The sequence below is a fragment of the Arachis duranensis genome, chromosome 1 (assembly GCF_000817695.3).
Source record: "Arachis duranensis cultivar V14167 chromosome 1, aradu.V14167.gnm2.J7QH, whole genome shotgun sequence".
Lineage (NCBI taxonomy): Eukaryota > Viridiplantae > Streptophyta > Magnoliopsida > Fabales > Fabaceae > Arachis > Arachis duranensis.
Window position 1 is genome coordinate 33,980,978 of NC_029772.3, and position 11,400 is coordinate 33,992,377.

An 11,400-nucleotide genomic window follows, 5' to 3' on the forward strand; every position below is an offset into this window, starting at 1 on the left:
CAAGTGCATTGGGTTGTCCAAGTAATACCTAACGTGAGTAAGGGTTGATCCCATGGAGATTGTCAGCTTGAAGCAAGCTATGGTTATCTTGTAAATCTCAGTCAGGCAAATTCAAATGGTTATGAGGTTTGATAATAAAAAGAAGAACAAAACAGAAAATAAAATAAAGTTACTTATGTAGTTCCTTGGTGGGAATTTTAGATAAGCATTTAGAGATGCTTTGTTGCCTCTGAACCTCTGCTTTCCTACTGTCCTCATCCAATCATGCGTACTCCCTTCCATGGTAAGCTGTATGTTGGTGGATCACCATTGTCAATGGCTACCATCCGTCCTCTCAGTGAAAACATGTCCTCTACGATTTTTCGCATGGCCAATCATCTGTCGGTTCTCGATCGTGTCAGAATAGAATACATTTATTCTTTTGCACACTGTCACTGCACCCAACAGTCACGAGTTTGAAGCTCGTCACAGTCATTCCATCCCAGATCCTACTCAGAATACCACAGACAAGGTTTAGACTTTTCAGATCTCAAGAATGCTGCCAATTGATTCTAACTTATACCACGAAGGTTCTAATGTCACAGATTCAAATGCTCTGTTGTCAGGAGAGGTGATTCAGATCCGTGGGTCAGAGGCCAAAGAGAGTATACTCCAGCTATCGTCCAATGATTACGTTGAACATCATGTAGACCGCTTTGTGGTTATCAGGCACGCGGATCTTGGCTAAGCGAGTAACGAAGATTGGGTGATTGTCACGGGTCTCCCCTTCATTCTGATTTAACTGAATTAAGTACGAGAGTATATCTTAGAGGAGAAGTAGGCATGAATTGAATAGGAAAACAATAATACTTGCATTAATACTCGAGGAACAGCAGAGCTCCTCACCTTAATCTGTGAGGTGTAGAAACTCCACTGTTGGAAATACATAAGAACGGAAAGGTCTAGGCATGGCCGAATGGCCAGCCTCCAAGTCCAAGGTCTAAGGACTAAACGTCCAAAGATAGTGAATACATTAGTAAAAAGTGCTATTTATACTAAACTAGTAAACTAGGTTTACAGAAAATGAGTAGATAGTGCTAAAATCCACTTTCGGGGCCCACTTGGTGTGTGTTTGGGCTGAGCATTGAAGCTTTCACGTGCATAGGCTCTTCTTGGAGTTTAAACGCCAGTTTTGGTGCCAGTTTGGGCGTTTTACGCCAGAAAAGGGTCTCTGGTTGGCGTTTAGACGTCAGTTTGAGCCATCAAATCTCGAGCAAAGTATGGACTATTATTATCGCTGGAAAGCCCAAGATGTCTACTTTCCAACGCAATTAAGAGCGCGCCAATTGGGTCTCTGTAGCTCCAGAAAATCTACTTCGAGTGCAGGGAGGTTAGAATCCAACAGCATCTGCAGTCCTTTCTCAGCCTCTGAATCAGATTTTTGCTCAGGTCCCTCAATTTCAGCCAGAAAATACCTGAAATCACAAAAAAACACACAAACTCATAGTAAAGTCCAGAAATGTAATTTTTGCATAAAAACTAATAAAAATATATTAAAAAGTAACTAAAACATACTAAAAACTACCTAAAAACAATACCAAAAAGCGCATAAATTATCCGCTCATCAGCCTTGTCACGCATACGCGTGACATACGCTACGCATGACCCCATATTTTGAGTGTGCTAGGATCGTGCGAGCACTGTGCCATTGCACGGTCCAAATAGTGAGTTGTGCACGTAGGGCGCGGGAACTGCGCGTCCAGCGCAAATTCTTCCCACGCGTACGCGTGATCACCCTCTATTTTTGCTAGTCCTGTGTACACCTGCCAGACGCACGCGGGTCGCATCCCATGCTCCCAACCCACGCTTACGCGTGAACCACGCATACGCGTAGGGACCCTTGTTCACACACGCTTCTTTTCTTCTCTTCTTTCCATCTCCTTTCTTCTTCTCTCTTCTCTTCTCTTCTTCCCTTCCTTCAACCATCATCCACCGCCACCATTCACCATTTACCACCATCACCATTAGTTAGTTGGTTTGAATTTTTTTTAGTAGATTAGGTTATATTTTCATACTAAGAGTTGGATTATTAATCTTGTTTGCTGTTTCTTAATGCTGAAAATATTCATTGTTGGATTTCTTTATTGAGGATACAATTTGTTACTTGGTTTTGAATTTTTCATGCTTAACATTTATGAATACCAAGTACTTATGACATTGCCTTCAAAGCATTCTACTCTTTTGAATAGCATGTCTTGGCCACCATGTGATTTAAGTTATTTAATTTAACTAGGTAATTTTTTATGTTGGATGATGTGCATTTATCTTAATGCATTGTGTTGCTTAATCATATGCAACCCATTTGTTATGCTTGTGCCTTGATGACATGTTGACCCTTAATTGTCTAATTATGTGCTCTACACATACTTGAAACTAGTCATTTTGGCATAATGCTTTGCTTGTAAAATTGGATTGTAAGCTCACCTAGGGACATCTTTTGGAAATTCTCAAGCTATATGGACCATGCTTGCTATGTGATTAATTTTAACTTCTATTTCTCCTTTCCTAAATTGCATAGCAGCCATGTCTCCCATTTTATGTCAACTAGGTGATGCGAACTAAATTTCAAAGTGTATCATTGATTGATGTGTGAATTCTATATTTCTTTTTGGTCCATTAAGTCCTCTTACACATCAATCAATGTACACTCATTATCCAATTCACAATTATTTGATTATTGCTTGAATGTTTTTATGCTTCTTTATTGCTTGTTTGTTTATCTTAACATACAAGTTTCTTTTAAAGTATTTCAAGCACAATATAATGAGTGAAGTGTATAATTCTTTGGTGTACTTATGACATAGCTTTTAATGCTAGTATGTGAGTTCTAAACCGCATGCAACTTAGAACTTACACACTATTTTTTTCCTTAATGTCACACATTGATTCACTCACTTCATTTTAGTGACCATCACCTCATTCTAATAATCTATGCTTCCTTGCTTTTGCATTTACTTGTCGTACTATCCTATTTTCTATCTTTCAGGATGATTCACCATATGCAACAAGGAAAGCAGAAGAAAGAACATGCAGCAAACTGGTTGATCCACCAGCTGAAGGTGGCAATCTGGAAAGTCGTCGTACCACCTTGCTCATCTTTGAATGCACCGAGGACGGTGTAAACTTTTAAGTGTAGGGAGGTCATCCGACCAATCGGCTATTTTTAGGTGAAAAGTTTTAATCTCAACACTTTCACATTTTATTTTATTTTATTACTAGGTCTTTTAGAATTTTTATTTTCATTTCCTTAGTTTGCATATATATAATAAGCTTAGTCAAAATAATAAAATTTTCCAAGAAATTTATCTTTAGGGCACCCCAATTAATTTGAGTAAAATTTTTTCATTGGAACTTGCTTGAATTATACATTGTGAAACATGTTTTTGAGTTAAGAACACACAACCTTGTGAGTTTTGAGCCTAGTTGTGTGGTTGCATCATATTAACCACTATTTTCATTCTTGTGTGTGTTATTCTCTTTTTATGATTGTAATTTTTGATTTGTTTGATTCTTTATGTCCATTATTTTGTGTATGAATATATTTATATGATTGAGGCCATTATTTCATTTAGTTCACTTACCCAAATAGCCTACCCTTTTATCTTCCATTGTTAGCTAACTTTGAGCTTATTTTAATCCCCTTTTATTTTTAATTTTAGCACATCACTACCCCTAATGTAATCTTTTTGAAGAAGGAAATCAATAAGGTGCAAAAGAATGTCTTTAGAGTATTTAGGATGGCCTTGGATTCCCATGATGTGATCTCCATATCTAAACATCTCAATTCCAGCTTCTCTGACCAAGCAATCACCTTTGCCTTAGCTGGCAGCTATTTTACCTAAAATAATTAAATCCCATAACATCAAAAGTTAATTATATTACAAAATCTTAGAGTAAACATATATAATGTAGACACACATGCATGATGCAATAAGCATAAAAAACATAAATGAAAGAATGTCTTAACCTACATCAAAACCAAGGAAATCAAATGTGTGATCTCAGATACTCATATAACAATGGCCAAAGTAACTTAAAATACTTATACTACATAGATAAAGGATTCTTTATGCTCCTTTAAATTAACAACATTGCAATGTTGCTCCAAACCACTCAAAGATATTCTAAAAAACATTAGAAATGGATATCACTCACTAAAGAAAATTAGAAATCCCTAATGTGATTAAAAGAAGGTATGATTAGAACAATAAACTAACAAGGGTATATCCTGGCATAAGAACCAAGATTATCTTATAAAATTGAAAAATAAAATAAAATAAAAGTGTCATTCCATCTAAGATAAAAGTTGTTTAACTCAGAAGCATGTTGCAATACCTGTGACAACAATTGCCTTAACACCATCCCTCCGTGAAGCATCATTAAAACTCTCCTTCAAACTGTGCAATACTAGAGAAAGAGAGGAAGTGAAGCAGACATAATACAGGTTAACCACACAATATAAAATAGAGAATCATAGAAAAGAATCTGTATAGTGAAAGGTCAAGATTCCAAAGAATACTGTTGCATTATCCTTAATTTTGAGAACAGAGCAGCCCAAGAATAAAAAGCATGTGATGAATTCAATATGCATTAAACTCCACATCCTCTGGTGTGGACCATTCTCAATTAGAGTCAACACAATTCAGTTGTTATGGGAAATAAAAAGAACGCACGCACACTGTTGGAATTAATAGCATCACTAATTAATTTATTAATTCGTTTGACTTGCTAAAGTACTTTAAGTCACACTTGGCATAATATTGGCAATTAGAATATATTTAATCATTAAGCATTAGAGGGAGAACAAGATCTGATTATTTTTAATCAACAGTAATATAATAAGCAAATCAGAAATGGATCTCACTGAGTTTTCCTTCCTATGAACAACAACTTCTACACCGTATGATAAAACGCAAACATGCCCCATATTCAATCATTTATTAACCAAATCCCTAGTATGATCTATACATAAAATTTAATTTTATGGACTTAGTATAATAATTTAATGATTAATTGCTTAATCTACCTCATCAGCAGCAGCTTCATCATTCTTGAAAATCACAGTGACTTCTTCCCCACTATCAAGGTTTGGGGCTTCATATCCAACAAAATTAGGACCATTGTTCCATATAATCAAAGGGTTCTCCTACCTTGTATTTGATCCATTAACATTCTCCTTATTATTGATTCTTGTTTTCTGTGATAAACACAATGGCAACAACAAATCCATACAATTACAATAAAAGAATACAAAAATAAGTGTAACAACTAAAATTAGGTGATTATGCAGACAATAACCAAGAAAATTTGTAACTACACATTAACAACATTCTTTCTCACCATAGTACTCCTTAATCCTTATTTTCAACTAAAGAAACATCCAATTAATTAATTAGTTAATTAATAATAAGTATTAAGTGGCAAGTGGTGAATTCCTAATCTCTTAACTTCTTACCAATTGAGGTCGGGCATCAATGACACATGCTTCCATGGTGTTCAGCAAGCACTCATATTCTCCATGTTGCACTAAGACCTTCCTCAGATTGTATGAAATAACAAGAAGCAAAGTTTTACAACAACAATTGTATGCTTGTTTTTTGATTCGAAGTAAAATTTCAAAATCAGTAAAAATAAAACCATTAATTACATACAGAAAACAGATCAAACATAGCAAAACTCAAATTGACAGGGAGAGAAGGAGAATACCTTCTTGTGACGGAGCAATAAGGAAAGGTGACGTGAGTTAGAAGCGGCAGCGGAGAGTGAGATCGAGATCAAGGTGAGAGAGATCGTTAGAGTGAGATCGAGATCGAGGTGAGAGAAATCATAAAAGCTTGACAGCGGGAAGAAGGTGAGAGTTAGTGAGCCAGCGACAAAGAAGGTGAAAGACGGTGAGCTAGTGACAAAGAAGGTTGAAGGTTTCTAGCAATAGACGACGATAGCGACGATGGCGCAATTGGAGACGGTGTTGTGCTTCCGGCAGTGGTCACATTAGTGCTAGAAGTGTGAGGGATCTGAAGATGGTGTGGCTAGGTTAGGGTTAGATTAATTCACTAACTTTCTTTTATTTAAACTAGAAGCCAATTAGTTTACAACACTATTTCGTATTTTTGTCACTAAATCGGTTGCTAAATTTAGAAATAGCGACCAGCATTGTTAAAACAACATTTTATAATTGGTCGTTGAAATCGGTCACTAACTTAGCGTAGCGACCAAATTAGTGACCAACTAGGTTTATGTTATTTTTTGTTGGTTGCTAAATAGGTCGATAAATTAAAAATAGCGACCGATTTTGTGACCAAAAGAACCAATTTTAGCGACCGATTTTGTGACCAAAAGAACCAATTTTAGTTGCTAAATCTATTGCTAAACTAAAAAATAGTAACCGATTTTAGCGACCAACTTCATTTTGGTAAAAAAAATTATCGATCGCCAAATCGGTTGCTATTAGTGACCATTTTCGTTGGTCGCTAAAATTGGCCGCTGAATAAAAATTATCGACTGTTTTAGCGACTTTGGTCCTATAAATCTTATATCGATCGCTAAATCAGTCGCTGTTAGCGATCAATTTTTTCGGTCGCTATTCTAGTATTTTTTTGTAATAAATTTTAGTAGTATAATAATCAACCACCAAAATAATAAAATATGTTTACAACAGAATAATAAATACCTTTTTCGCCATTGTAATAAAACCTTCTTTGCAAAAATAATCCAATAAAACTTTTCAGGAACCCAAAAGACTAACAACACCACTATACTTCACTACAAGAAATATCGTTAAAATCGACGGCTAGGCCGTCAATAATATTAAAAATTGATGGCAAAATGGATGGCGGTGGTGGTCGCTATTAAACTTGTCGATTTTACAAAATTCTAATAAAATTGATGGCTTGCCTAGCCGTCAATAATAATTTAATAAAATCGACAATATTTCTATCTATAATATGAGTTTGAGAATTTTACCTACTTAATAAAATCGATAACATTGCCGTCGATATTATTATATAAAATTGACAACATTTTTGTCGATATTTGATTCAATAAAATCGATAAAATGGCCATCGATTTAATTGTTTAGATACCGACAAATTCTTTGTCTGTATTTTATTTTATTTGTCTATTTTAAATTTAAAAAGCGACAACACTACCGTCGATTTTAATTGCTATATTTTTAAATTATTTTTCCTATTTGAAAAATAGTAAATAATTAATATCCTATAAAAATAAAATTTATACTAAATATTAGATAATGAGTTTACAAACTTATCAAAATAATAAATAATCCTCTAACATAAAGACTCAAGACAAAATAAATAACTAAACTTAGACTTATATTCATTTAAATTGCAATCCACTAATAATACAAAATATTCAATGCTATTCAATCCACTAAACTTGACAAGTGAAGATTACGATTCCCTTTCTGTCTTGAACCTACAAAGTTCTTGAGCTTCTCAATGTTTGATCTAGACAATTTGAATAAACCCCTTACAAAATGCTATTCTTACAAAAAAGTCGCATGACATGAGAAATCTTAGTAACAATAGCCATTTTCTCTTATATCAGTGTCCTTATCATTGAACTGTATTTCACTTCAGAACCAGAAACAAGAGAGAAGAGAGAAATGGATCAATAGAAATAGTAAATGTCATGTTAATACCAATAGTAAAGAAAAGAAAAACCACCATACCAAACTTATAGAAGAAATATAAACTGCTCAGGATCTAGCATGAGCTATTTAAATAAAGGTAAATATAAACTGTAATGTATCTCTCTCTCCACTCTTTTAGGTCGTTTCTTTTTCTATGGGATTCCCATCCTTTTCAACTTTTTATTTCCAAACAAAACAATACTTAATTGAAACTTGAAAGAGAAAGCTCGCATGATTACGGTTAGCAAAGTAAAGCAATCACATTTTAGCATTATATGTTGTAATTAGTCAAAACATGTTCAGTAGTTGCATAACAAACAAGAACAAAGAACCCATCTAGAGAACTAGGATTAACTGTGACATGGTCTGTTTGAGGTTCAATTAACCATCATTAATTTAAGATTTATTTATTCTTTCTTTCAATTAAACATCTACTGTTAATTGGTATGGAGGTGGTAGAGTTATTTAAAGAGGAAGGGCCACTATCCATTCCCTTACTCTGGTTGCCATATAATGCTACGTTTTTTAAATTTATTCTTATGTAAAAGAATTTTGAAATTTTGGTGGGAGGGGAATGCATCAGGTTTCTGATTTACTAGACTACTACTCTACAACCGTTCACAAAACAGGAAATATGTAGCCCAGGTTCTTCTATACATTCTAACATGAGAGAATTGATGATTTAGAAACATTATTAGCAATAAACTTGTCACCTGAAAGCTAGAATAATGTCAGTAGCTGACATTGAACTAACTAAAAACAAAAGCATCGTTAGTCGTCAGATATGTATTTGAAGACCGCTTCAAATTTTGCTATATTTTTCCCCAACAAAAAAACTTCATTTCGAGAATGAAACAAGAGCAATGCAAGGAAAAAACCTGATAATAACAAAAGAAGAACATCGCAACTACAAAGTACCGGAGAGATCACTTCTTGCTTGGGGAAAAAACATCCACTCAGTTCCTATGGCCAAGGCAGCATAACCTGCCTAAAATGTAAAGAAACAACAAGCTAACTCACTCAGTAATTTGAACGAACACAAGATATGCATAACAACTCAAACAATTTTTTCAATTCAACCAGAACATCAAAGCCTACCAAATCAATCAGCCAACAACCGATTAATTAAAACAAAGAACATATTTGAATTTGCCAGTAACATGCAATAGAAAACACTGCCAAAAACCCTTGCGGGCTTGTGGTAAGCGAATATGGAGCTTCATGCAATATATTAAGGAACCTAAGAAACAAAAGAATAAAAAAATGAATCATTTATCATCGCCTAAAAATAACAACATAACGTGAAATTGAAGATAAAAGGGGTTAAGCGAAGTGAATTTGAACAAAATAAATTAGTTGTTACTAACATGGCGTTCTCCTCAGCCGAGGTGGTAGGGGGAGAAGCATAACTCTCAGTCGACTACTGTGGAAAGAGAATGTTACCAGATGGTGCTTAGAACCATGCTAAAGACATATAGCAGGTAAAACCAAAGCAGCTGCAGGGAAGAATCAAAAAACATGAGATATGGAGCAAACATATTACAAGATATGAAGATTCTACACAAGGTTATTAAAAATAGATAAACTATTATACATTACTAGAAAGCTCTCAAAGTCAGCTTTCCATAGCCATTGAGAACGCTCCATTTGAACTTTTGTAGCTCCAGAAAAGCTCTTCCGCCTTAATTTCAGCCAGAAAATGTCTGAAATTGCACAAAATACACAAACTCAAATTAGAATCCAAAAATGTGAATTTAACACTAAAACCTATAAAAACTTATTGAAAACTGAACAAAACATACTAAAAACTATATGAAAACAATGCCAAAAAGCGTATAAAATATCCGCTCATCACAATACCAAAATTAAACTATTGCTTGTCCCCAAACAACTAAAAATATAATAGGATGGAAAGAAGAGTAGGATGCAATAATTCTCAGAGTTTTCAATGAAGCTTAGTTTCAATTAGATGAGCGGGGACTTTGTAGCTTTTTGCTTCTGAATAGTTTTGGCATCTCACTATCCATTGAAACTCATAATGGCTGGCATCCTTATGAACTTAAAATCCAGATGATACTATTGATTCTCCTAGTTCAGTTCTTTTTTATTCTTGAAGACAACTTTTAGAATCTTGGTCGTGGCTCTAAGCACTTTATTTTTCAGTATTACCACCGGATACATAAATGCCACCGACACTTTACCTGGGTGAACCCTTTCAGATTGTGATTCCGCTTTGCTAGAATCCCCAGATAGAGGTGTCCAAAGTTCTTAAGTACACTTTTTTTTGCTTTGGATCACGACTTTAGCCGCTCAGTCTTAAGCTTTTTACTTGACACCTTCACGCCACAAGCACATGGTTAAGGACAGCTTGGTTGAGCCGCTTAGGCCAGGATTTTGTTTCCTTTAGGCCCTTCTAGCCACTGATGCTCAAAGTCTTGGATCCTTTTACCCTTGCCTTTTGGTTTAAAGGGTTATTGGCTTTTTGCTCTTGCCTTTTAATTTAAAGAGCTAATGGCTTTTTCTTTTGTTTTCTATTTTCTTTCCTTTTTGCTATTTTTTTCCGAATGCATCTTGTTTTTTCTTTTTCTTTGCTCCTTTTTCTTGCTTCAAGAATTAATTTTTGGATTTTTCAAATTATCAATAATACTTTTCCTTTTTCTTCATTCTTTCAAGAGCCAGTATCCTAAAATTTCAACTTCAAATATGCACTGTTTATTCATACATTTAGAAAACTAAAGCAATGACACCACATCAAAATAATTGATTATTCTTTATTGTGGAACTCAAAAATTTATGCATCTTTAATTCTTCTAAAAAAATCTACTACTTTATTCATGTTTAACGATGATAAAAGGAATAATTTATAGCTAATTGGAAAATAAAAATTAATTAATTACTACTAATGCTTATGTAATCCTAAAAATGAAAAGACATAAAATAAAAATAAAAATAAAGACTTAAATACTGCTAGTGATCATGCAACTCTAAATTAGGATAGAAATACATGAAACAGGAATAGGAATAGTCACCGTGTTGAAACTTAACAACCTTTAGCTTGATGGGCGCTGGGACCTTCAGCTTGAGCGACTTTGGGCTCTTCAAGTTGGGGGACGCTGGGCTCTTCAGGGGAGAGCTTCTGGTGCTTCAACTCATCCATCTCATGCCCTTGCTTCTCTTGCTCCTTGATCAGTTTGCAAATCATGCTAGTCTGATCTTTCTGCTCCTCTCTGAGCTGATCTAAAGTGCTTTGCAAGTGTATTACAAACGCCTTCAGCTGGTCCCAATACTCAATTGGAGGAAACTCTTGGGGAGGCTCATGTGCCTTCCTTTTAGGTTGATCCTCTTGTATTTTGGCACTATCTATCACCTACTTGGTGATTGGGCTTTCTGATGAGCGGATAATTTATACGCTTTTTGGCATTATTTTTAGGTAGTTTTTAGTAAGATCTAGCTACTTTTAGGGATGTTTTTATTAATTTTTATGCAAAATTTACATTTCTGGACTTTACTATGAGTTTGTGTATTTTTGTGTGATTTCAAGTATTTTCTGGCTGAAATTGAGGGACCTGAGCAAAAATCTGATTCAGGCTGAAAAAGGAATGCTGATGTTGTTGGATTCTGACCTCCCTGCACTCAAAATGGATTTTCTGGAGCTACAGAATTCCAAATTGTGCGCTCTCAATTGCGTTGGAAAGTAGACATCCAGGGAT